This window comes from Fukomys damarensis, unplaced genomic scaffold (genome assembly GCF_012274545.1).
Source record: "Fukomys damarensis isolate Sample0158 unplaced genomic scaffold, DMR_v1.0_HiC HiC_scaffold_28, whole genome shotgun sequence".
NCBI lineage: Eukaryota > Metazoa > Chordata > Mammalia > Rodentia > Bathyergidae > Fukomys > Fukomys damarensis.
In genome coordinates, this window is record NW_022900940.1 from 26,761,545 (window position 1) to 26,788,536 (window position 26,992).

Here is a 26,992-nt window from a genome sequence, read left to right on the forward strand (position 1 = left end):
GCTATGTATGTGCACGCATGCACATGGATTGAGCTATGCTATTATTCTGAAGGTTAAGTGGGTGCTCTCAGGTCATGAAACTCTTGTAGATAGGAATTACATCCTGAATAATTTATTCCATAGGGCTTATTATTTTTTAGAGCTAGACAATGCTGCATTACATAGAGAAAATTAAAGTTGTCAGGCTCATGGATCAAGGTCTTATGGTAAGATTGCAAGAGAAGAGTAGATAGCACAGGAAGACATTTTATTTTCAATCATTAGTGATTTTTCAAATCCAAGACTATGGAGATGGAGCCTTGCTGCAAGTTGAGAAGGAAACCAAGGGTGGTTAGGTGAGGATAGTGTTCAAGTCCTACTTCTTCCTGGAGTTGCTAAACAATTCTTTTCTCCTGTTAAAAGAAAGGGTGGCAATTTGGATCTATTTACACATAGTTTTTCACACCAGAGAAACTATTCAGTATTTACACGTGTCTTACTTATTTCACTTAAGAGTATGGCCTCAATATGCATCCATTTTCCTATGAATGACTGTAGTTTCTCATTCTTTATGGCTGAGCGGTATAGGGAAAAAAAATGAGAACCAAGATCTGTCATGTAAAGGTACAAGATCCCAATGATATATGTAACTGGACAGTATACTTTAAAAGTACTAATAAACTCAATGGAAAAAAAAAGAAATAAAGGATGGTGATTAGCCCCAAGGCTCCTCCTGGAATTATCCAGGCTTCCTCAAATCTCTAGAGTATTTATCTCTTGTTCAACTTTTCATAGCTTTCACTCTGCACCCATGAATCATTATGAACCTTGAATACATGAAATATAATATTTTTGACCTTGTAAATTTAAGAGTGACTGAAAAACTTCTGCAATGAAACAGTTGTATAATTTGGGGAATATTTATGCAATTTTCAATCAAATAGCAGGCAGTAGCCAGAATACACATGATTTTTATTGTGGTAAAGTATAGAGGAAGATAAATTTACAATACACTGACAAGTTGCCTGAGAATCCTGCATAGGGACAGTTGCATAAAATGTAAATTATCTATTTAGCTCTCAGGCAAAAGTTGAACATTAGTAATTTTACATATTTTAATGCATTAAAAGTTTTGTGAAAAGATAAAATTACTGTACATTTACAAAATAGGGGTTCTTCTTTCTTTGGAAAACTAATTCAATTCTGACCAATATTCTTACCTTATTTCTCAAAGTTATTTTTGATGCTTGCCTGTAATAAAGACATATCACAAAATCAATTATTTAGCACGTTCAGAATTAGATCACTGTTCCTCTTTTACTGGCTTGCTCCATTCATCTTCACTCCTTGTATCTTATTTCCAGTAATGACAGTGGAATGAACATATCTATTATTTCATGAAAATATGCTAATTTAAAATTACATATGCAAATTATTTGTAATCATCTGATGGCCTTGGGCCTGAAAGTAGTGTCTCAAGAGAGAATGAAGTAGTAATTAAAAGTGTTTCTGTTTTCATTTCCTGTGTTATGAAAGATGAGAGTTTTTTGAATGAATGATATAATAAGAAACTAATGCATTCTTCATTTTTATTGCACATGTGAAAAATAAGTTCTATAGAGCCATGGACTAGGTGGGAAGATCTTTGAGATAATTATTCTAACCTTATCTGACACAGAGTGGTACATCTATTCACAAACAATTCGATTGTGGAAAATATCATGTTTGTATTCTTGCAGAAAAGATGGCCGTGGTTGTGTTTGTTACCCAATGAAGAGTTAGCAAACAAAAGACAAAATTCGGCCAAAAGCTTCTGTTTGTGAAGTCAAATTGTTTGTAAATAAATGGATTCATGGACTGAGATTACCTTTGTACTTCCTAGACCTTTATTGTGCAGTATAGGATATAGAACCATAAACATAGGAAAGGGGGAAGATTTTGCTACATAAAAAATTACTACCAGGATATTCTTACTCCCTGTTTTGATGTTTCACAAAACTGTTCCTGATGTGACATTGCAGATTAGTCTGCATTCTTCTTTCCTCTATTTTCAGTGGAGAAAATGGTATGACTTAATATATCTATGCCTAATTCTCCTTGATGTTAAATTATAGCCATAATTATTTTCTCTATCATAGGAAGAAATACACACTGATATTACTAGATAATTGAGAAATAGCTGAGAATTTCCGGGCCACATAATACTTGATTAATGATAGCATAAGTATGACCACATTAAGAACTATTTTTCAGCACCATTACACATTTCTCATTTGCTCTAATAAAGTTTGTAGTTTAGTACATAAAAATTCTAGGCGAATAGTTCAAATTAAGCATCAACAAAATGCCCTGATGCAAGGGTGAATAAGGCAATAATCTGTAGACATATCAACTGCAATGAACTATTAATAATCTGAAGCACTTGCTAACAAATGACAGAATGAGAGAACAGACTTTTTTCAATTCAAAAACCACAGCAAGGGCTGGGGATTTAGCTCAGCGGTTCGGTGGCCTGCCTTGCAAGCGCAAGGAACGGAGTTCAATCCCCGGTACCAAAACAACAAACAACAACAACAAAAAAACACCCAAAAAAACAAAAACGACATCAAAGTTTGGATTCATCATAGCTACAAAAAGTGATAGTCTGCTTAAATTAACTTTTATTCCCCCCAAAGATGGTATATTGATAGTAGGGTTATTCACTGCATTTCACATTTTATTATGAAACCCTTTAACTTAAATAAACCCAAATCGGTTCTGAATGCTGTTTATTATTTTAGAATACTTCAGGATGGGAAGTGAGATATTCTGCATACATTTCAGTTACACTCTTCAATACTGTAAGTTCCACAAAGAGAAGTTCTGCTGTAAGGAGGATGATACCATTTGTACAAGGAAGTGCACATTCTGGAGTTCAGTGGTCTTCCCCTCCAGTTGACACCTAGGTGAAATATTACCCACTAACACACAACTCTTAGAAGTAGGCATTCACTGGGGAAATGACTGGCTGATTTACTAGCATATGTATGTTGCAAATTAGCTCTCATGGGTGAAACTAGTGGCATTCGTGACACATGGGTAGGTGAAAACATTTAATAGTCTCCTTATTATGTGAATTGGGTATAAAAGCCCTATAGATAAGTGTTTTTCTTCCTCTCCCTTCTTTCCTTTTTCTTCTCTCCCTCCCTTTCTCATCCCCCCCCCGCTTTTCTTTCTTCTTCTTTTTTCTTCATTTCTCTCCCTTTTAATTTTTCTCTAAATTTTCAGTCAATTTAAGTTTTTTTTTCCCCCCAATACGATAACCCTATACCAATGTGAAATGTTTTTGGAGGAGTGTTTTCTCAGTCTTTAGATTGGATATTATATTGTATACATATCCTCCCTCCAATTTGCCCTGCTACTTCTCATTACTTAAAAGAAGCCAGTTCTAGATTCCATGTTAATATTCACTAGGTATAGGTAAATAGACTCACAGGATAGACCTGTGTTCAAATCTTACCTCTGCCTCTTCATAATTATATATTCACTGTAGGTGCTGAGTTTCAATTTTTGTGCTCACATTTCACTTGCAGAAGTGCTGTTTCCATAAAGCAGGGAGCATGGTGCCTTGACCTTAGTAGAATTTTAACAAATGTTAGCTCATTTTTGCTCTCTTAACACTGCTGCCCGTGATCAACACTTTTATGTGTCAACTTGACTGGGCTAAAAGATGTCCAGAAATCTGGTAGCATATATTTCTGAGTGTGTCTGTGAGAGTATTTCCAGTAGGTAAGAGCATTTGACCTAGTAAAATAAGTAAAGCAGATGGCTGTCCCCAATGTGGATAGTGTCACCCACCCAACCCCCTGGGGACCCAAATACAGTGAAAATGCAGGTGGGTGACTTTGCTATCTCTACTTGAGCTGAGACACTAATTTTCTGCCCATAGACATGGGCACTTCTGGTTCGTTGAGGTTGGAACAAATCAGATCTCGTACCACTGACACCTTCATTCTCAGAAATTTAGGCTTGGACTCAATATGCTATTGGCTTTCTTGGCTTTCTAGCTTGCAAAAAGTCATCGCAGGCCTTTTATTGTGTCCACAGTCAGCCATTTCCTATAACAAATACCCTCTCATATACAGCTATTTATATGCCTGCTTGCTTTCTGTTTATATTTACTGAAGTATAATCAAGATAGTATAAACTTCACATATTTGAATTATACAACTTGAGGAGTTTTGACATGTGAATACTCTTGTATAAACTTGCTACATTTGCAAGGCACAAAGATTTCCATCTGAGATCCTTTATATAAACTGTTACTAGCTGAATCTTTCCTTCCCACTGTTACTGTATCTGCTTCAATAGTAGCCAGGGTGTTAGATCAGATAGAAATTTCTGAGCCAGGCCTGTAACTTGTTTCAACATTTAGTCCTACATTCCTCATAGCCTGATCTCCCCTGGGCTCTGTGGTGTAGCAATGGGTCTGTTCTTCAGGCGTGCCCTGTAAAAGGCTCGTCTTCTTGTCTCTGCAGCTGAAATCTCACAGCATTTATAAAGGAACCCCATGATTATAACTTTCTTCCATTTGCTTTCCTTGACTACTTTGTACCATCTCTGCCATCGTGTTTGCTACATGAATGATAGGATTCTTGCAAAGCTCTGAGCTCAGTGCCTGACACAGGCTGGGAATTTGATAAATGTTATTGCAATATAATTAATAGTCACCGGCTTGACTCTACATTTATTCATTCACTTACTCAGTAAACACTTTATTAGGGCACATGCTAGGTAAGGCTGGACGGGAGGGAGAGGTATAGTTGTGAAAGAAACACTCTCTGCACAATTCAGTAGGCATTAGGTAAGTAAGTGAAACGACAGTCACAGTGAGTGTCAGGTATATGACTGACTATGGAGGGCATTGGAGCCAACCCTTTGGGCCCAGTCCCAGTTGCTCACTGCCACATGGCAAGGTATCCCAGTGTTATCAGATCTAATTTTTCACACAGGACTAGAAATTCATCTTTTTAAAATATATTCTCATTAAAAATGGAAACAAAGGTTTGTAAATAGAGAAGTGAGGTGGGGGTAAAGGCAGGGCAGGGACAAGGGGACAAAATGAGAACCAAGACCTGTCATGTTAAGGTACAAGATCCCAATGATGTATGTAACTGTACTGTATACCTAAAATGTACCAATAAACTCAATAATAATAATAAAAAAACAAAAATTATACTCTCATTTTTCAATGTGTGCAGAAGTTTCTGGACACATGATTTGGGCCAAATTAAATGATTTTGGGGTATAGTTCCATCCTGTAGGACATCAGTTTATGAATTCTGCTCCATGGAATGTAATATTACATTCACTTGTGGGATGCAAAGGGCCTACTGGGCACAAGACAACACAGTATCAAAGGGAAGGATGCTACGCTGTGCCCAACTTAGTCTTGGCACTGCTGTCTAGTCTCCTCCTTCATTGCCTGTGCCCTCTAGGGTGAGGGAACCCAAGGGTTCCATTGTGAGTTGTCCATAGTCCACTCTGTGCCCTGACATGGACCAAATTGAAGCCCACTGTCACATGCCAGTGAACATGTTTCTGTAACCTGACAGTAGAAAAATAGCTCAATATTATACCTATGAAAGAGAAGCAAAAGTTTAATCAAAAATACATTTTATTTCAAAAAATTGTATAGATCACATTAGTTTATAAAAGAAATGTTTTCAGAATTTAGTGTGCAGCCATGAGATCCTATTTACTTACATCTCTCCAGCCCCTCGTATTTATCACTGTGCAGTTGAAAATAACAGAAATTTCCTTCCAAATCTTCTCTAGGCATTTTGTAAAGGAAGTGATTTAATACAGGAAGTTTGCTGTTTACAGAATTACTGTTGATCTAAAATACTAGGATTGACTCCCAGCAAACAACACAGAGCTGGGTAGCAGCAGGGGGCTGACCCATCTGACCATGCCCTGGGTGAACTCTGGGAGCATCGTGCAGCTCTCCCTGTGATCGGGCAATCGGGAAATGGTTGCCACACTGCTGTAGCTGCACACTGTTGTAGCTGAATTGGGGGAGGCAAGTAGTTGCTGCCATTCAGAGTGCTCGTTAGACACACGTCAGTAAAGCAAATATTGTTCACATCCTTGTTACCTCTCCACTCAATACATTTCTGAATTCCAGTGAGGTCCATACATCTTATCAGTGCAACTGAAATATTTGGAAATCTCAGCCTTAAGAAATTTGGAGAAACGTAATAGAAAAAGAACACATGATTTCATTTCATACTGTTGAATTTTCAGAGCATGATGTTACTGTTTAAATTTAGGTGTTTATTTTAAAATATAATTTAATATAATATCATCTATTTTTTACTCATAAATAGATGCATGGCTCCAATATTGAAGGAAATGAGATGGAGTCGACCCACTTTCATATTAATCACTTTAACATCCACATACGTCATCTTCCTTTAGGCAAACTTCAAAGCAACTGTTTGTTAGCATATAAAAAAATTGCATTCTCAGATGCCAGGAATACTGCTAATTTGCCCCAGTAGGTGACTGTACTTGGAATAGTAGTGGTAATTGGAGTTAACATCTGATTAAGCTATGATAAATCATTTTCAAAAATTACATTTTTTAAACCAAGAAGTGTTTTGTTTTAGAATAGTTTTAAATTTACAGGAAAATTTTACAAATAGTATAGCGTGTTCCCATTTACCCACACACAACTCCTCCTATCACTAGCGTCTTGTATTACTATGACAGTCTGTTACAATAAATTGATTTATATTCATGTGTTATTACAAATAAAGTCTGCATTTTGTTTTGATTCCTTAGTTTTTACTTGTAGCCCTGTTTCTGTTCCAGCGTCTTACCAAGGATATCACATAACTGTAAATCATTGTGATGTAATTCCTTAGATTCCTCTTTGCTCCAACAGTTTCTCAGACTTCTTTTCCTTTTATTTGTTCATTCTTTTATTATTTTTTCTGTGATCTTACTCATTTTGAGGACCATATCTGTCACTAGGTACTAAACTAAAATTGAAATGTAGTGAAGAGCAAAGTGTTAAAACAGAAACACTTAACCCGCTAGAAGATAGAATAGGTAAAATTCTTGGAGTCATAGATGGAAGCAAGGCCTTTTCAGCAGAATTCCAGTTGTATAGAAAATAGTACTGAGAATCAACAAACGAGATCACATCAAATTAAAAAGCTTCTGCACAGTGAAAGAAACAACCAACAGAGTGAAAAGAAAACCCACAGAATAGGAAAAAATTTTGAAGCTGTTCTCAGACAGAGGACTAATATCTAGAATATATAAAGAACTAAAAATACTAGAACCCCCAAAGTAAAGGACCTAATCAAAAAATGGGCAAGTGAAATGAATAAACACTTCACAAAAAAGGAAAAGTATGACTAACCGATAAATACATGAAAAAATTATCAATATCACAGGCCATTAGAGAAATGCAAATTAAGACAACTCTGAGATTCTATCTTACCTCAAGAAGAATGGCCATCATCAAGAAATCAAATAATAAATTCTGCTTTGTTGATGAGAATGTAATATAGTACAATCACTATGGAAATTAATATGGAGATTCCTCAAAGAACTAAGACTAGAAATTCCAGTTGACCCAGATATTGCTCTTTTATTCCTAGAAGATTTAAAGTCATCATACCACAGTGATACATGCATATTCATTTTTTTTTTTTTCCTACCAGGGATCGAATTTAGGTCCTTGCAATTGCGAGACAGGTAGCGGAACCACTGAGCTAAATCCCCAGCCCATGCATACTGATATTTAAAGCAGCATAATTCATAATAGCTGAATCTTGGACGTGGCCTTATGTCCATCAACAGGTGAATGCTCAAAGAGAATGTTGTATTTACACACAACGGACTAGTACTCTGCCATAAAGAAAGGTAAATGTGATTCATTTGTAGGAAATCAGATGTACCTCAAGACCATAATATTAAATAAAATAAATCAAACACACAAACCTAAATATCACATGGTTTCTCTTATATGGGAAACTCAAGTTGTAAATAAAGGGCAAAATAAAAGATTGATAATAAAATCGGAGCAGAAATACATAAAACAGAGAAGAAAAAATGTAGATGAGACCAAAGGTTGTCTTTTCTAAAAACCAACAAAATTGTCAAATTTTATTTAGACAAATAAAAATAGAAAAAAATTAAATCAGGGAGAGGAGGCATCACAACTTATAAAACAGAAAGCAAAGGATAAGACTATCATACACAATTATATGCGGAAAAATTGGATAACCTAGAGAAAATGGATAAATATCCAGAAACATACAATTGGCCAAGATTAAATCATGAAGAAATAAATATTTTAGTCAAATAATAATGAGCAAAAGAGTTGAACCAACAATAAAAAGTTTCCCATCAAAGAAAAGCCCAGGACCTGATGGCTTCACTGCTAATTTCACCAACTTCCAAATTCCACCAAACTGCTTAATTCCTCCAAAGTTTAAAGAACTTTTTCAATCCTTTCAAGTTCTTCCAAAATAGTGAAGAGGAGAGAATATCTTTAAACTCATTTTACAGGGTCAGTATTACATGAATATCAAAGCCAGGCAAAGCCACTACAAGAAAAGTAAATCATGGACAACTAACCATTGTAAACATAGATGCAAAAGTCTTCATCAAAATACCAGCAAATCAAATTAAACAACATGGTCAAGGAGAATTTATCCGTAGCTGCAAAGGTGAATCAACATATACAAACGAAAAAACATATCACACAACAGTGAAGGACAAAAAACATAATGATCTTAGTAGACCCAGAAAAAATTTGGTAAAATTCAACAACATTTTATCACAAATATTCTTAATAGATTCAGTAGAGAAGGAGTGCACTTCAGTGCAATAAAGACCATGTATCACAAGCCTATGACTAGCATCATATTGAATAGTAAAGCATTGAAAATTTATCTCTATCATCAGTGAAAAGACAATCCTGCTCTTGCCAGTTCTGCCCAATCTAACAGTGGAAGCTCTAACCAGAGGACTTAGGGTAGAGGAATTTGTAAAGGTATTCACATAGAAAATGAAGAAATTAGGTAGTCTGTTCACAGATAATATGATCCTGTATACAGAAAATCTAAAACTGTCTACCCAAAATCTATTAGAACTGATGACTAAATTCAGTAAAGTTTCAGGATAAAAAATCAACTTACAAAAATTAGTTGTGTTTCTATACACTAAGCATCTTTTAAAAATGAAGGAAATAGGACCAAGGATTTAGCTCAGTGGTTCCACTGACTGCTTCGCAAGTTCAAGGACCGGAGTTCAATCCCTGGTACCATCCCCCAGAAAGAGAAATAATCCTATTTTCAACAGCATAAAAATCATTAAATATTGAATAATAAGTTTAACCAAAGAGTTGAAAGATCTTTATATAAAAACTAAAAAAAATTGATGAAAGAAATTATGGAAATCATCATTAAATGGGATGATAGCCTTTGATCATAAACTAGAAGAATCAATATTGATAAACTGTCCAAACTACTCAAAGCAATTTATAGAGTCACTGCAATCCATATCAAAATTCCAGATTTTATTTTCTAGAGATACAAAAAAATTCTTAAAATTGCTATGGAAACCCAAAAGATCTTAAGTAGTTAAAGGAATCATGAGCAAGAAGATCAAAGCTGGAGGCATCAAACTTCTTGATTTCAAACTATTTTACAAAGTTACAGTATTCAAAATAGTACAGGTTTCATATAAAAACAAACACATAAACCAGTGAAACAAAGCAGATATCCCAGAAAAAAATGTCACATATGTGTAGTCAACTAACTTTTGATGAAGGTTTCACGAATAAATAATAGGAGCCAGGTGTGGTGGTGTACACCTGTAATCCCAGTACTTGGGAGGCTGAGGCAGGAAGATTGTCTGGAGTTTGAGGCCAGCATGGGCTACATAGCAAGTTCGATGTCAGCCTGGAGTGCATAGTGGACCTTGTCTCAACAGCAACAAAAATATACAATAGGGATAGATACATCATTAAATAAATCATGTTGGGAAAACTGGATATTGACATACAAAATAAAAGAAATAAAATAAGATAAAATTCAACCCTTTTATATTACATACCAAAATCAAATAAAAATGAATTAAAGACCTAAACATAAGCTCTACAATCATAAACTTTCTAGAAGAAAAATACTTGATATGGAACTTGGCAATGATTTTTTGATACCAAGAGGACAGGGGAAAAGAGCTAAAATAATCAAATGGGAGTATATCAATTAAAAATATGAAAAAACAACATATCAGATGTAAGAGAATATTTGTAAGCCATACAAGTGATGAAGAGCTAGCATGCAAAATATCAAAGGAACGTGTAAATACAATTCAATAACAAAACAACAACAATGAAAGAAAGAAACACATAGCAACTCAAACATAAGCAAAAGACTTAATGGATATTTTTCTAAAGAAGACATAAAATGGCCAATGAGAGCACAGAAAGATGCTCAGTATCACCAACAACCAGGAAATTACGTATCAAAACCAAACCAATAACTATCTGTCAGGGTGGTGATTAATTTTTTTAATGAAAAGATTACAAATGTTGGTGAAAGTAGAGAGAAAATACAATACCTGTATACTGTTGATAAGAATATGACTTAATTAGCCATTATAAAGAACAGCATAAAAATTCCTTGAAAAAATAAAAATAAAACCACTGTGTGACCCTGTAACCTTTCCAGAGGAAATAATATCAGTATGTCAAAGAGATATCTGCACTCCCATATTCACTGCAATATCATTCTTGTAGCAAAGATACAGAAACCACCTAAGAGGGAAGAACGAATTTATTCCACCACATATATTATTGAAATATTATTCAGTCTAAAGGAGGCATTGTCATTTGTGACAACATGGATGGAAGTAGAGATCATTATGTTAAATGAAATAGCTAATCACAGAAAGATACCAACCACAGGATCTCACTTATATGTAGAATCTAAAAAAATTGATCTCATAGAAGGAAATAGAACAGCGGTTGCCAGAGGCCAGGGGGAACAGGGTGAAGAAGTTATGGATAAATGTTCATCTATGTATACCATGATAGTTAGGAATAAGTGTTCATGTATTTCCATACATGACACATACATACCATGACACAAGCAAGAAATCCTGCTAGGGTGACTGTAGACAACAGTGACACACATGTATTTCAAAAAGCTTGGAGAAAGAATTCTGAATGCTTTTACCATAAAGAAATGATAAAGCCTTAGCCTGATATAGAAATTATATAATCTAGACATTTATTGAAACATATAATGGTACTCCATTGATATGTACATTTTTGTTTTTACATACGAGTTAAAAAAATAAAAAATAAACAGAATAGAATGGTAGTTACTAGGGTCAAAGTGGAGGTCAGAAGAGGAATGGAGAGATGCTGATCAAAGGGTTTGAATATACAGCTATGTAGGATAATAAGTTCACAGAGCTAAAGATCTTATATTGTAGACAGGAAATTTGCTCAGCGCATAATTTTGGTGCTCTTACCACACAATAAGAGGTAACTGAAAAGTGATAGATATGTTAATTTATTTGACTGAGGTAATAATTTCTCTATGGTTATACATATCAAAATATGTTATACAGCTTAAATATATATAAGAAAATAATTGAAAGAACCACAATTGAGCTGTGCACAATTGATATTTTAATTACCATTCTTTTTGTTGGTTTGTTTGTTACCCGGGATTGAACTCAGGACCTTGTACTTGCTTACAAGGCAGGCAGCGGTACCACTGAGCTAGATCCACAGCTCCACATTTTTGTCTTCTAAATATAAATTTGGTAAAAATCACCTAGAGTAGTACATGGAATATATCTGATGTACAGTGAATATTATGTACAAAAGAATGAATGCCACACTTGTGATCCCAGGACTCTGAGAGGCTGGGGCAGGAGGACTGCATGTTTGAGTATCACCTAGGCTACAGAGTGAGATTCTGTCTCAAAATTAAAAATAGAATGACTCAGGATAAAGGTCCTGGGTTCAATCGCCAGTAGTGCAAAAAAAGAAGGCATGCATGTATAATTAAATTTTCAAAATTAATTTACAGTGAAATATTTGTGAACTCCTTTCAGTAGTTTGTTATGAAATATTTCTAAAGGTGTAACATGCTAATGATTTGGCTCTGTGGTTATGCCGCCTGCCTCACAAGAACAAGGTCCCAAGTTCAATCCCTGGTTCCATAAAACTAAAAGTATAACATAATTATCTTCAGGTTTATTTATATGAATTGGATGGCTGTCATAGAAAGATTTTACTAATTTTCATTTCCTCTGGCTGAGTAGGAGCCTATTTGCTTTCTGTATGGAAGATAGTGTTTCCTTATTCCAACAGAAGCATATGTTAGCTGAAATAACCATGGCATATTTTAAAGCAAATCATTTAAAGACTGTTTCTTTGGTTTTCATTATATTGTTTTATTACTGTCAGAAGTAGTTGTGCAGGACTTCTAATCCACTGGGGTTTCCTAGAACTTCAGGGGGCCCTGGGGGAAATTAGCTGTGCTTCAGGTGTGAACTTTTGCCAGAACCGCAAGGTCTCTGCTGAGTGAATCAGGACTCATGATTTTCAATAAAACAAACTCAAGCCTGCAAAAATAGGTAACAGTAACTGTGGCATTTGAAGGAGGTACATTCATTAGGTTGAGAGTAAAAAACTCAACTTTTGGGGGAATTAAATTGACAATTATCAGTGTCTAAATTCATAGAAGTTTGTAGCCTTATTTTATTTTACCAGCTTGGAATATGACCAAAGGTCATTTCACAGAAGCCACAACTGTTGGCAATTTGTCGGTACTATTTTACTCATCAAGTGGGAATGGAGGTGCTAGTTAATCTGAACTACTGAGGCACTGTATTTCTTCACATTACCTTGGTTTCCTATAAGGGTGAATCATGGGACAATTGACAATGGATAAATCACATTATCAGAATTTCAACAACAACAGCAGCAACAACAAATATAAAGGGAGCACCTCTGGTATACAAAGTCTTTCAAATGCAAAAGTTATCTTCAGATGCTTTTGCTTTACAGAGAAGGGTTTGTGTTTACAAATATTATTACTCAGATACTGTACATAGACAATGAAAGATGTCTTATAAAATGGGAAGATAACATTTCACATAAGAAAGATGGGAAATTAGTTTTATGTTTATATTCTAAAATAATAGGTATGAGATCATGGGCAAAGAAAAGCAGAAGAGACAAGAAGGTAAGGAAAACTGATGATACCACTGTGCCTACATGAGAAGACTAGTATATATAAAATATATCTCTCAATATGCTGACTAAAATTATTTTATTTGGCTAATATAAAAGAACTGAAAAAGAAACTATATGAATGCCTACAATGTAGAGTAATCTGTGCTTCACCAAGTGTGGAGATGGGCAGCTGGAATAAACATGGGTCAATTCCTTAAGAGTTAAAGAAAAAAGGGCTAAATTATAGAGCTATCTCTGAACAAATATTCATGTCCTTCTTGTGGGGATGATTATCTTCTTTTAACTGAGTCTATCGTTTAACCATGGATGTATGTAGAAAACAGAAGAGAATAGGAGGAACGCCCTGCCGACTTCTTCAAGATTGACAACCATATCTGTTTTTAAAGATTGTAAAGAAAATAAACATTTGGAATTTAAGTGTATTACTGCGTACAGGTCAGATTATAGTCATTACAAACAAACCCCGTTCAGTTGTTTAAAACAAGCAAGATGTTTAATGTATACACATCCACTCTAGCTTTGTGAGCTAGTGAAGCTTTACTTTACTTCCCCTCACTTAGGGAGCTGGGCGATCGGAGGTTTCACTATCCAGACCTTTCTCTTGAGACTTGTACTGTGTCCTTGCCTTGTTTCTTCAGATGCTTACGAAGACCTTGTGATAGCATTTATTTGCTACCTTTGGCTGAACAAGACCATCGGAAGGTAATGGGAGATGAAGCTTTTACAGATCTCTACATGCCTTTGAATATTTGTTTTATTCCCCTGGTAGACACAAGGGAAAAATAGGCCTATTTCCTGCATAGAAAAAAGCAATCTTCCAAATTTTATCCTGAAAAAATTCATGCTTTATAGTCCTTAGAGATATGAAGCTAATATTCAATTCTAAGAAGAGATTTGATTTGTAAAGAAAGTTCATTCATTTAGCAGAATTCAACTTTCAATGATAAAAATGAACATTTCTTACATGATCTGAGTAGCTCTCAATTCTGTATATTGTGAAAAAATGTTTCCCTCAAAATCTCCTTTTATTTCAACATGCTATTTAGAATAATATCAAATAATGTTATGATTGACCGTTAGTTAGTGTAAACTTCTCATAAGAACCTCGACATTTCTGGTTAGGTAAAGTCAATTGCCCTATGATGGTCTAAATACCACTATGAAAATTAAATTTCCAAAAAAAATCTATTAAAAATTTTAAATGCACATTTATATTCTTGAAATGAAATCATATCAAATGCAAGTGAAAGAAATGGAAACATGTTTTAGTTGATGACTGGGTGTCCTGAATTTTCGTATTACATCTAAGGATGTGTGTTGTGGTCCAGCTTGAAGCTCATGGTCTATCTAGGTCCTTCAGTGAAAGAAAGAAAGAAAGAAAGAAAGGAGGGAGAGAGGGAGGGAAGGAAGGAAGGATGAGAGAAAGAGAGAAAGAAAGAAAAAACAAAAGAAAAAGAGAAAGAAAGGGAAAATCAAAAGAAAAAGAGAAAGAAAGAAAGAAAAAAGGATAGAGGAGGGGAGGCAGGGAGGGAGCAGAGTAGAGTAAAGAAGAGAAAAGCAACATGCTCTGTATATTCTGTTATCTAGTTTTAGAAGGCAAGTACTGCCAATCCCACTATATTTTGTTCCTATAAAAGTGACTCCCTAGTCCAGTCCACATTCAATCAGGAGAAATATTTGTTTCCACCTTTCAGGGGAGCCATGTTAACCAATTTGTGAACACCTAGTAAAATCACCATGCAGAAGCTAAGTAGAATATCATTCCAGCACAAAGTTATTGCTTCATTCATTCAGAGTGAACATGTTTTCTTGCCTACAGAAGAGATCAAGCAAAAAGAAAAAAAAATGCACACCTAGGAAACAGATCTAGCAAAGCTGTGTTAGGATCTACACTACAGTCTTGAGCAACTTGCTGACTGGCATAAGCCTCAATTTTCCTTATTCTTAAAATGGGATAGTCATATTCAATGACCTAGAGGTTTTTCTACTGGTCTCACACTTGTATGGCTATTTTATCCTAACATCAATAAATTTATATTCTAGCTAAACAGTTAAGTTTAACATACAAGTAATTATGAGAATTATATAACTATAAGTATAAAAATTACTATATGTCACTCAGGAAAATATTCTATAATAAAAGCTGAAGGAGGCAGAGGAAGGCTTCCAATCAGCATGCAAAAGTTTCATTCTTCCTCACCCCTGGTCATGGACACCCAAAGCTGGATTTGTGTATTTTGATGTACCAGCCTGGTGAGGGTAGGGCCATGGCTGTCCTCTTCTGTGCTCTTGTCTTCATGAAAATCTCTGGTACATGATGTATATTTAATAACCGTTCATTGAGTAAATTAATCAATACTCAATGTTTATTGAATTAAGAACTCCTCAATGAATTAATGTTGAAGAGTTAATGAATAATAAAACAGCGAATGTGACTATTTACCAAGCCATGAAATGTTAGAGTTCCAAAGAATGACTGGAGAAAAATATTTTTTTCCTAGGCTGGGAACACATCTTGCATCTCAGAAATCACATTATATGGAAGACCTTGGCCTTCCTTTAAAACTGGACAAATAATTTCTTGCCCTTCTTAACTGTTTTCCAATCCTTCCTCCAACCACTTCCATATTCCACTTCCTCCACAAATGGCCTATTCGGAGGATCTATAAAACTCTCTGGTCCATATTCCAGGCAGTGTTTTTAGTTTCATGATAGTCTGTCTCATCCCATCTTCCTTTATTCCCACATGGTTAGTTGTCTACAGCTCTGGACAATCAACTGGGCTGTGTGGCAGCAGGAACATTAGTGTATGGGATAGTCATCACTTTTATCTTCACTGTGTGAGAATTTTTAAATGGCCAATAATTACAGTCTTATGATTTGATTCAATTCTGCCTAAGTACTTGCTGTCGATATGCTAAATTTACAATTAGAAGAGACGAAAACTGATTATTATTTCTTTTTGGAGAAATGCCAGAACCCATCTATAAAAAATTAAAACACCTCAATTCTAACTTTCAGGATAACTTAATTGGGCATTTAGCTTTTTAGATATGCTTTTTGGCTTATTTCTTTGATCTTTCATTTTGCATACAGAAATTTACACCATCATTATGTTCTTATTAAGGAAACTTTATCTTCCAGAATAAAAACCAGGAAGGGCTGACTGTGCAGCTTGCAAAAGATAAACAGTATGAGACTGATTCTAGCTATTTGTACATATGCTACTGGGTTTCCTTACCTAACCTTACTGTGGTAGTTTTACCTTAATTCTTTTGCATATCTATCCATTCTCTTTGTAATGCCCTTCCCATTACTGTGCTATATGTCTGGTTTTTATTTATTCTCCATGACCCTAGTCAACTGTCATTTGACAGGTGACTGTGTGGGTTTAAAATGACCAGTTGGAACTCAGGACCTCTAACCTAGTTCCTCAGCATTCAAGTTTAAAAGGACCTGGAATTCTAGAGAAAAACTGGTTAGTTTGCATTTTACATTTCTCAAAACTCAGGAGCTTAGTCAGGAGTAACTATACCTCCCTTAAATAGATGAGGGGCTGCATTCCCTGTTGCCTGAGGAAGTTCATCCTTGGTCCACAGTCCTACTTAATTGTCTATTGCTATTTTAATTTTTGTCAATATGGCTGATTACCCAACTCTATCTCAAGCATTTCCCCTAGCTAGCTACCTTACTTATAAGCTAACTAAATGAACTATTCTTTATGGTAATATTATAGCATTTTGTATTTTTTAAAGAATACCTGAAAGCTTCACCTCAAATGAACCTAATCTGACATGCCATGTCTTTGTTTCACTTCTTCCAAAAATTTTTGAGCTTTCTACTCAGCAGTCGTTTCAATCTTCCAGTCTCCTTTAAGAGGTGAACTTGAAGAAAAGCTGACTAAGAGATGACCTCTGTGTTTTCTTCTTGCATGCATTGCTTCTCCCTATTGCCTTTTGAATCACATGAATTGAAAATGCCCACTTCCCTGGCTATTTATCCTCCCTAGTCCATGACCTTCTTAATGTCCAGTATAGCCCCTTCTTTCCTTAGCCATGCAGTCAGTGCAGGATAGTTGCTCCATATACGTTTTTCAAAGGAATGAATATTTTTTCCTGTAGGATTACCCCAAGTTCAAAAGTTATCAAATCAGGCCTCCTTTGGCCAGACAATAAAAATATGCTCTGATGGCCTGGGCCCAGTTGGCAGGTCTGGGTAGCCGCGACTTCCCCTGCGGGCACCATTGCTGCTCCTCCAACACCAGGAAGGTGAGATTCGGGAAAGCAGCTCAGACATCAGATCTCCCTCCGGCCTGCCTGGGCCCAGTCCGTGGTCCGGGTAGGTGCGCACTCCCTTGAGGGCACTGCCATTGCTGCTCCAGCACCAGGAGGGTCGCCGCGCTGGTGCCACTGACACCCCGCTCCCCCGCTCTCAGACCTCTTGATTGGACCCACTCCACAGAGGCATAGCTGGTTATAAAGGGTAAATTTCTGAGCTCCCAAATTTGAACATCTTTAAAGAAAGGGCGGGGAAACCTGTAGTAGAACTGTCTGGAGTTCAATCCTGCAGGAGGTTGGGGAGCTCAATTTTGGCCTTGTGGCCTGAGGTCAGTCTGCATCGTGGGGGTCTGTGATCAGCTGGCTGAAATAGAGGAATTTGGTTCTGCACATAGCTGTGCATGATGTGTATTGTGACAGCAGAGATAAAGTCTGAAAGAGGCCCTTCAAAGGCATTTTTTGTCCTTTTCTTTCTTTTCCTCATTCCACTCTGTAAATTCTTTTTTCTGTCCTCTTTCACCAACTCAGTCTCTTGCTCCACCATATTACCCCTCATCTCCCTTTCTGTTACTGCTCCTGCCCTCACTCAGATTTCTTCTTCTATCATTTTTTCTTTTTTCTTAATGTTCTTTTTTTCTATCATTGTGCCTCACTCAAGGGTCAGTAGTTTCAAGGGAAAGTGAGCCCCTATTGCTGTTAAGGAGATATATTTTTGTACTTCTACTTGCACTCTGTCTATCCCTTTTGAATTTGACAGTTTCCTGAGGATTGTGTGGTCAATCTATGTCCTCTGGCTTCACTTGAAATCTTCTCCAGTCCTTTTACTTATTTACTCTTCTTGTCCTAACTCTGTCTAGACCCCCATTCTAAACAGTAAATATGCTACGTTGAGGAGTTTGTTCACTGCAAACATATTTTGGGCTGCTTCTTGATTTTAATTTAATTCATATGGTTTAAAGGTGATAGATTAATGACTACCACAAGTGGTCAATTTTCAAGTAGTGATTGACCATATTGTGTTGCTGATTGTTTTGATTGGGATAAAGGATAGGGATTGATTTGATGAGTTGCTTTCTCTGATATTGTGAAAATGAGAATATCTATGAGTCATTACAGAATCAAAAGCTAAAATGTAACTATATCAGGAAGATTTAATAACCTAGAGACTGAATCAAGGACAACCCAACAGCAAAAATAAAAATGAGAAAAAACTTAAGCAAGACACAAAGACAGACTTCTAGTTCACCAATGGCAAACTGTAGGGCAAAGAAGGATGAAAAGTCTGATAGTGAACCACCAGAAAATTCAGAACTCACAGCACAGGAAGTAACAAAACAGATCGATCAGGCTCTAGAAACATTCAAAACAGAAATAATTTCCCAGATAACCATAGAGATGGTGAGCAAAATGAAAGTCATGATTCGAGACTCTAGAACAGAAACTGACAAAAAAACAGATGAGCTCAGGACAGTGATAAAGCAATAAATGCTCAGTATAAGAAAGAAATGGAAACAATGAACACCCAACATAGGAAAGAAATGGAATCCATTAAACAGATTCAAACAGATATCCAGTAGATTAAAAACTCTATTGAAAGTGTATGCAACAGAATAAAAGAATGTGAAGATAGAATCTCAGACATAGAAGATAGGATCTCAGACAGTGACCAAGAAAAGAGAAGTCTCTTATAAACAGCAAGGGATCATGAGAAATTGATCCAGCAACTCCTAGATGATGCAAAGAAGAATAATGTAAGACTGATAGGAATCCATGAAGTAGCAGGAGAAAATGCAAAAGTCTTAAAAAAGCCGTTCACAGAATTAATGACAGAAAACTTCCCAAACAGAGGGGAAGAATTTGACATACAAGTGAGGCATATAGGACTCCAACTAGCCACGATATAAAAAAAAAAAATCTACACCTAGACATATAATAATCAAGATCACAAAAACCCAACAGAAGAACTAAATACTGCAAGCAGTAAGAGAAAAACAAATCACATGCAAAGGAAAGCCCATCAGAATCACAGCAGACTTTTCAACACAAACTCTCAGGTCAAGGAGAGCCTGGAGTGAAGTATTTCAAGTCCTAAAAGAAAGCAACCTCCAACCTAGACTGATGTATCCTGCAAAACTCTCTTTCAAAATGGATAGGGAAATAAGATACTTCCATGACAAAGAACACCTGAGAAACTTCATGAATACCAAACCAGCACTACAGGGAATTCTAAACAATATCCTAGAAAAAGACAATGAAAGTCACAACAACATGAGGCCCAACAGACCAAGTCAAATAGTCAAGTCAAGAAACTAAAGGAGAGGGCAAAAAATTAAAAAGAGTCAACAAAAGAACAATAATATGACAATAAGAACTCAGTACATATCAGTTATTACCATCAATGTCAATGGTCTCAATTCACCAATCAAGAGAAAAAGACTGGCAGAATGGATTAAGAAGCAAAATCCAACAATATGTTGTATACAAGAAACATACCTAACGCAAAAAGAAGCCCATAGACTGAAAGTGAAAGGGTGGAAAACAATTCTCCACATGACAGGCACCCAGAAAAAAGCAGGGATAGCAATCTTATTTGCAGACAAAGTAAATTTCAAACCAAGACTGATTAAGAGAGACAAAGAAGGCCACTACATCCTTGTAAAGGGAACACTTCAAGAGGAAGAGATGATATATGCACCAAATATAAATGCCCCCATATAAAACAAATATTAAGTAACATGAAAAACAAAATAAGCACTAATACAATTTTAGTGGGGGATCTAAATACCCCACTATCACAAATAGACAAATCATCTAGGCAAAAAATCCACAATGAAATACTAGAACTGAACCAAGCTTTTGAATGCATGGACTTATTAGACGTCTATAGAGTGTTCCACCCACAAAATCAGAATATACATTCTTTTCAGCTGCACATGGGTCATTCTCCAAGATAGACCTAATAGTAACACACAGAACAGGTTTGAATAAATGCAAAATAAGTGCAATTATTCCCTGTATCTTATCAGATCACAGTGCAATAAAGCTGAAGATCAATAGCATAAGAAACCGTAGGAACTTCACAAACACATGGAAATTGAGCAACACTCTCCTGAACAATCAGTGGATCACAGAGGAAATTAAAGAAGAAATCAGACAGTTTTTACAAATAAACGAAAATGCCAATACAACATACAGGAATCTATGGGACACAATGCAAGCAGTTCTACATGGAAAATTCATAACACTGAATGCCCACACTAGGAAAACAGAGCGAGCTCAAATAAACAATCTAATGAAGAATCTTAGACTCCTAGAAAACAAGAGCCAGAAAAACCCAATTCTCAAACAAGAGAGGAAATTATAAAGATTAGAGCAGAAATCAATGCAATGGAAACTAAGAAAATGATACAAAAAATAAATGAATCAAACAGTTGGTTTTTTGAAAGAATAAATAAAATTGATAAACCCTTAGCAAACTGTATCAAAAAAAGCAAAGAATAGGCTCAGATCCATGCAATCAGGAATGAAAAAGGTGAAGTCACAACAGATCCAACAGAAATCCAGAGGATCATTAATACCTACTTTGAGAACCTGTACTCTAATAAAATGGAAAACACAGAAGAAATGGACAGATTTCTAGATACTTATGAGTTAACAAAGTTGAACAAAAAAGATAAAAACATTTTAAACACCCCAATTACAATCAATGAAATTGAAAATGTAATTAAAAACTTACCAACAAAGAAAAGCCCAGGTCCTGATGGATTCACTGCTGTATTTTACAAGACATTTAGAGAAGAACTACTGCCATTACTTTCCAAATTTTTCCATGAAATTGAAAAGGAAGCTAAACCTCCACATTCATTCCTGGAAGCAAGTATCACTTTGATTCCCAAACCAGGGAAAGATGCAACTAAAAAGGAGAACCACAGGCCAATCTCCTTGAGAGTATACATACAAAAATCCTTAATAAGATACTAGCAAACAGAATGCAGAGGATCATCAAGAAGATCATATATCCTGACCAAGTCGGATTTATTCCATGGATGCAAGGATGTTTCAACATACGTTAAGTCAATAAATGTAATACACTATATTAACAAAGTCAAGGACAAAAACCACATGATCCTCTCGATAGATGCAGAAAAAGCATTTGACAAAATTCACCACCCATTCATGATAAACACCTTTCAAAAAATTGGAATAGATGGTCTATATCTCAACTTAATAAAGGCTATCTATGAAAAGGCAACAGCCAATATTATATTAAATGGCCAAACACTGAAAATCTTCACGATAAAATCAGGAACAAGACAAGGATGCCCACTATCACCACTCTGCATTGATATAGTTTTGGAAACATTAGCCACAGCAATTAGACAAGAGAAAGAAATTAAAGCAATAAAGATAGGAAAGGAAGAAGTTAAACTGTCATTATTTGCTGATGATATGATACTCTACATTGAAGACCCAAAAAACTCCTCCAAAAACTTCTAGACTTAATTGACACTTTTAGCAGAGTAGCAGGATACAAGGTCAACACCCAAAAATCAATAGCCTTCTTATACACAAATAACAGACTCACTGAGAGAGAAATTAGGGAAACAATTCCTTTCACAATAGCATTAAAAAAAATGAACTATCTAGGAATCAACCTAAAAAAAAAAAGGAAAAGACCTCTACACTGAAAACTACAGCACTCTGAAAAAAGAGATCAAAGAGGATAATGGAAAATGGAAAGATATCCCCTACTCCTGGGTAGGAAGAATCAACATAGTGAAAATGGCCATACTACCAAAACTGCTATACAGATTCAATGCAATGCCATTTGAAATTCCAACACTGTATTTCACAGAACAAGAAAAAAGAATCCAAAAATTAATTTGGAACCATAAGAGACCTAGAATATCAAAAGCCATCCTAGGCAACAGAGACATGGTAGCAGGTATAACAATTCCCAATTTGAAACTATACTACAAAGCCACTGTGATAAAAATAGCATGTACTGGCAAAGAAATAGACCTGAGGATCAGTGGAACAGACTGGAAGACACAAAAATAACTCCAGATATACTCAGCTACCTCAACTTTGACAAAGGAGCTGACAATCACCACTGGAGAAAAGATAGCCTCTTTAATAAATGGTGTTGGAAAAACTGGATCTCAACCTGCCAGAGATTAAAACTAGACCCTTATCTCTCACCATGCACTAAATTAAAATCCAATTGGATTAAAGCTCTAAATATTAAAACAGAAACACTAAACTTTCTGGAAGGTAACAGGCAGAACTCTGGAAGACATTGGCATAGGAAAAGACTTTATAAACAAGTCCTCAGTAGCATGGGAACTAGCAGAAAGAATCAACAACTGCGATCTCATCTTATTAAAAAGCTTCTGCACTGCAAAAAGAAACCATCAGCAGAACTAAAGGACAATGTGGGAAAAAATTTTTACCAGCTGCTCCTTAAAGTACTATTATGTAGAATATAAATAAAGAACTCAAAACATTCAGCCCCCACAAATATAAAGACCCAATTCAAAAATGGGCATCTGAAATGAACAGACATTTCTCAGACAAAGAAGTAAAAGCAGCAAGTAAATATATGAAAATGTTCCACTTCACTGGTCATTCAAGAGATGCAGATGAAAACAACACTGAGATTCCACCTCACCCCACAAAGATGGCTGCTATGAAGAAATCACACAATAACAAATGTTGGCAGGGTTGTAGGGAGAAAGGAACCCTTCTCCATTGTTGGTGGGAGTGCAGACTGCTGTAAACACTATGGAAATCAACATGGAGATACCTCAAAGAGCTGCAATTAGAGGTTCCATTTGACCCAGCCATCCCGCTGATGGGTATCTTTCCAAAAGAATTAAAAGAATCATATCACAGAGATATATGCACACCTATGTTTATAGCAGCATAGTTTGTAATAGCTAAAACTTAGAAACGCCCATTTGCCCATCAGTTGGAAACTGGATAAAGATGTGTTTTTTCTATAAAATGGAATGCTACTCAGCCAAAAAGAATGAGAAATTAGAGTCATTCATAGGAAAATGGATACATTTTGAGGATATACTCCTAAGTGAAATAAATAAGTCACATATGTGTAAATACCAAATAGCTTCTCTGGTGTGAAAAACTATAATAGTACACAAGATCCTAATGAGATAATTAACAATGTGAAATAGGAAGAAAAGGGCTAAAGGTGTAGCAAAATTGGCAAGGGTAGGGGAAAGGTAATAAGGGAAAAGAAAAAAATATGAGAAAATGAAAAAAATGTAAATTAAGTGTTTGTAAATGGGGAGAGGAGGAGGGGATGAATGAAGGGCAGGGACAAGGGGAAAAATGAGAACCAAGACCTGTCATGTAGAGGTACAAGATCCCAGTAATGAATGCAACTTTACTGTATACCTAGAATGTACCAATAAACTCAATAAAAAGGAAAAAAGTTAAGGCACACATGTGTAAATACCAAATAGTTTCTCTGGTATGAATAATCTGCAATAATACAGAAGATCCTAATAAGATTACTGACATTTAGAAATGGGAAGAAAGGAGCTAAAGGTGTAGGGAAGGTGGGATGGGTAGGGGAAACGTAAAAAGGGAAAAGAAAAAAATGTGAGATAATGAAAAGATGGAAATAAAGTGTTTGTAGATGGGGAGGGGAGGAGGGGGTGAAGGGAGGGCAGGGACAAGGGGAAAAAATGAGAACCAAGATTTGTCATGTAGAGGTACAAGATCCCAACAATGAATGTAACTGTACTGTATCCCTAAAATGTACCAATAAACTCAATTAAAGCTGAAAAAAATGAAAAAAAATGCTCTGATGCACGGATTCTGGCATTGGTGGTAAGTCCTACTTATCTGCTGGCCGTTCTTGGGACCAATACCTAAGCCCCATAAAATAGACTGGTTGAAGTCTTTTTTGTTCTGTCTGATTCTGCTGTTATACAGATGAGCTGTTTGGAAATTTAGTCTCAAAACCAATGTGCTAAACCTGACCATCTGGTGGGGAGGATTTTATTTTAGATGAGAACATCTGGGTCCTTATTTACATGGCTGAGGTTAATAGACCTGACAACCTTTCTCTGTTCTCAGCAGGGAGCACATCCTAGAAATGCTGAGGAGGAGGCAGCTGAACTTTTCACTGGTTGTTCTTAAATGTGCTCTTTTCACCTGAAGGTCTTTTATATTCCTTCTGAATACTCTTACTTCCAAAAGTTCTAACTATGGGGGGCCCTCAACTAAAAAGCTGAATCATTTAATACGAGGTTGCTGTAGATCGTGAAACAGCAGGATGAAACATGATCACCCAGTCCTCAGGTGCTATCTCAGGCAAACTACTTATTTACATGGGTAAAGTTGATGAGAAAAACCACAATGCAATTTGTCCTCTCTGAGAATAGTCTTCTCACCACAAAACAATGGAGAATGCAAATATCCATTTGTAATTTTTTATGAGAATTAAATAGTATTTTTAAAGCACCCAACACTAATCAGCACGTCATCATTTTTAGCTTTTAGTTGGTTACCACTTCTGAGATTCTGCTGGGCATTAAAATACATTTGACTCTATCCTCCTAACAATGCCATGGCAGGTTCCACTTCCTGGGAAGCTGAGTCTGAGACCTTGTAGTGAGTAGAATATTTACTGTGAAGTAGCCACACCTAGAGAAGAGGAGGAAGGAAGCAAAGAGAGAGCAGGAAGGAAGCACAGAGGGAGAAGCTGAACTATGACCCAGTCCCAGCAAAGTGATCGAATTCTCTGGGAGTGCGGAAGCTGAAAGAGTCTAAAGCAATAAATCCTGAACTGAACTCAGAGCTCCGCTGTTCCCTTGTACCTGACAGTCAATAGGTAAGATTGCAACACATGGAATGGACAGGGGCCTTGGGAAGTAGCACTTTCTGCAGTGAGATGGTTTTTGAAGGGGAGGTAGCTGAAGGAGCTGGTGCTGTCCACGAGTAGCCTTCCTAGTGTGGTGGAGAAAATAAGTCCCAACCTGTTAGATGTCAGATACGCTAAATTCACATCACCCAAATATTGAAGAACGGATCTCAGGGACAAAAGAGGTTAAGAGTAGGAAAAGTTTATTTAGAGGAACCTGAGAGATTTCAGGAGTGGTACTGAAGTGGTTGCCACAGAGGCTCTCTCTCCAGGAATATTTTATGAAGCAAAATCACAGTGTGGGTACAAGGTAGGTCAAGCTACAATCAACCAATAGGATTACAAGAATAGTCGCTTAGCTAATATTGATCCAATAAGGAAGTGAGGTGCATAGAAAGAGTATACATCATTAACTTTAGCTTATCTGTAATTTCTAACAGAAAGAACAAAAGCAGTCTTAGAAAGGGATAGGAGGATGGGGCCAGATGTCCTGCTCACCTACCTATGTGTTGGATAATATAATTATAGAATATACATGTATATTATATATAATTATAGTATAATCTCAAGTTGCTGTTCATCTTTAGGGGGACTTGCAGGCCTGGCTATCTGTCTCTACTTTGAGGCCTGGCCCTCAAAGAGATTCACCTCCAGCCACAATTTCGATGTGTCTTCATCTTCTGCGATGACTCTGTTGAGGGCCTAATCCCTGTCTATTAATTTCTGTCTAACTTAGCTGTGTATAATACTAGCAGCTAAGTAGAGCCCTTTCCTGAAGGGGGATTGTTCCCAGGTTCTTGAGTGCTGGAGTCTCTTTCAGGAAATAGTTTCTATGCCCTTTCTGTCCCAGACTGCATGAAACAAGCATAAATGGTGGCAAGTTTTCATATTTACTAAACGTAGGACAAAAACAGAAGCACAGCGGAAAACCAGGCTCTGCGGAGTAAGTTTGGGCTGAGTAAAAAGGGGGGGATTTAAAATAAAAATTCACCTTGCATTGTAGAATGGGCCATTGTGAAGAGGAATGATAGCAAGTGGTGGCTGTCACTGTTTTTCTTACATTTCCCATGCCGACGTTACTTCCAGGTCACTCTATCTGCTCAAGTTCTCTTGCGGAAGTCTAAATGCAGGGTTCTGAGAACTGTTGGGCTCAGGTGTTCCTGGACTTTGTCCTCTTCCTTTCCCGGAAAGTTTTGCCCATGCTCCCTACCTTCCTGTCTCAGGAGTCGTCATGTGTCTCAACCCGGAAGTGTCCTCTTTAAATAAAATAGAAAGACGCACACTTCTTCCAAGTATGACAGAGGTGGTGCGTGCGTGCGTGCGTGAGTGCGTGCGTGAGTGCGTGCGTGCGTGCATGCGTGAGTGCTTGTGTGTAGGAAGATGGAAACAGGAGAGGAGAGAATGAAGCTCAACACCATTTTCTTAATTGGAGATATTTTGGCAGTAAAGAAACTTATTTTACAAAGTACAGCTTGTTCTACACAAGATCCTACAAACACAAATCTAAGTCAGTGCTGACGAATCTATGGCACGCATGCTGCAATGGGCTGTTTGTTATCACTG

The 26,992-nt window shown here is 36.5% G+C and overlaps 1 long non-coding RNA gene across 1 annotated transcript; it reads right to left on the reverse strand.

The window, feature by feature from the left end:
• Positions 1 to 306: 306 nt before the first annotated feature.
• LOC104872133 lies at positions 307 to 26,678 on the reverse strand. Its single transcript, XR_783073.1, has 4 exons — positions 26,421 to 26,678; positions 3,479 to 3,591; positions 1,200 to 1,230; positions 307 to 392 (listed from the first exon to the last, which is right to left on the reverse strand). It is a non-coding gene; the product is annotated as an uncharacterized LOC104872133 (long non-coding RNA).
• Between the last annotated feature and the right edge of the window lie 314 nt (positions 26,679 to 26,992).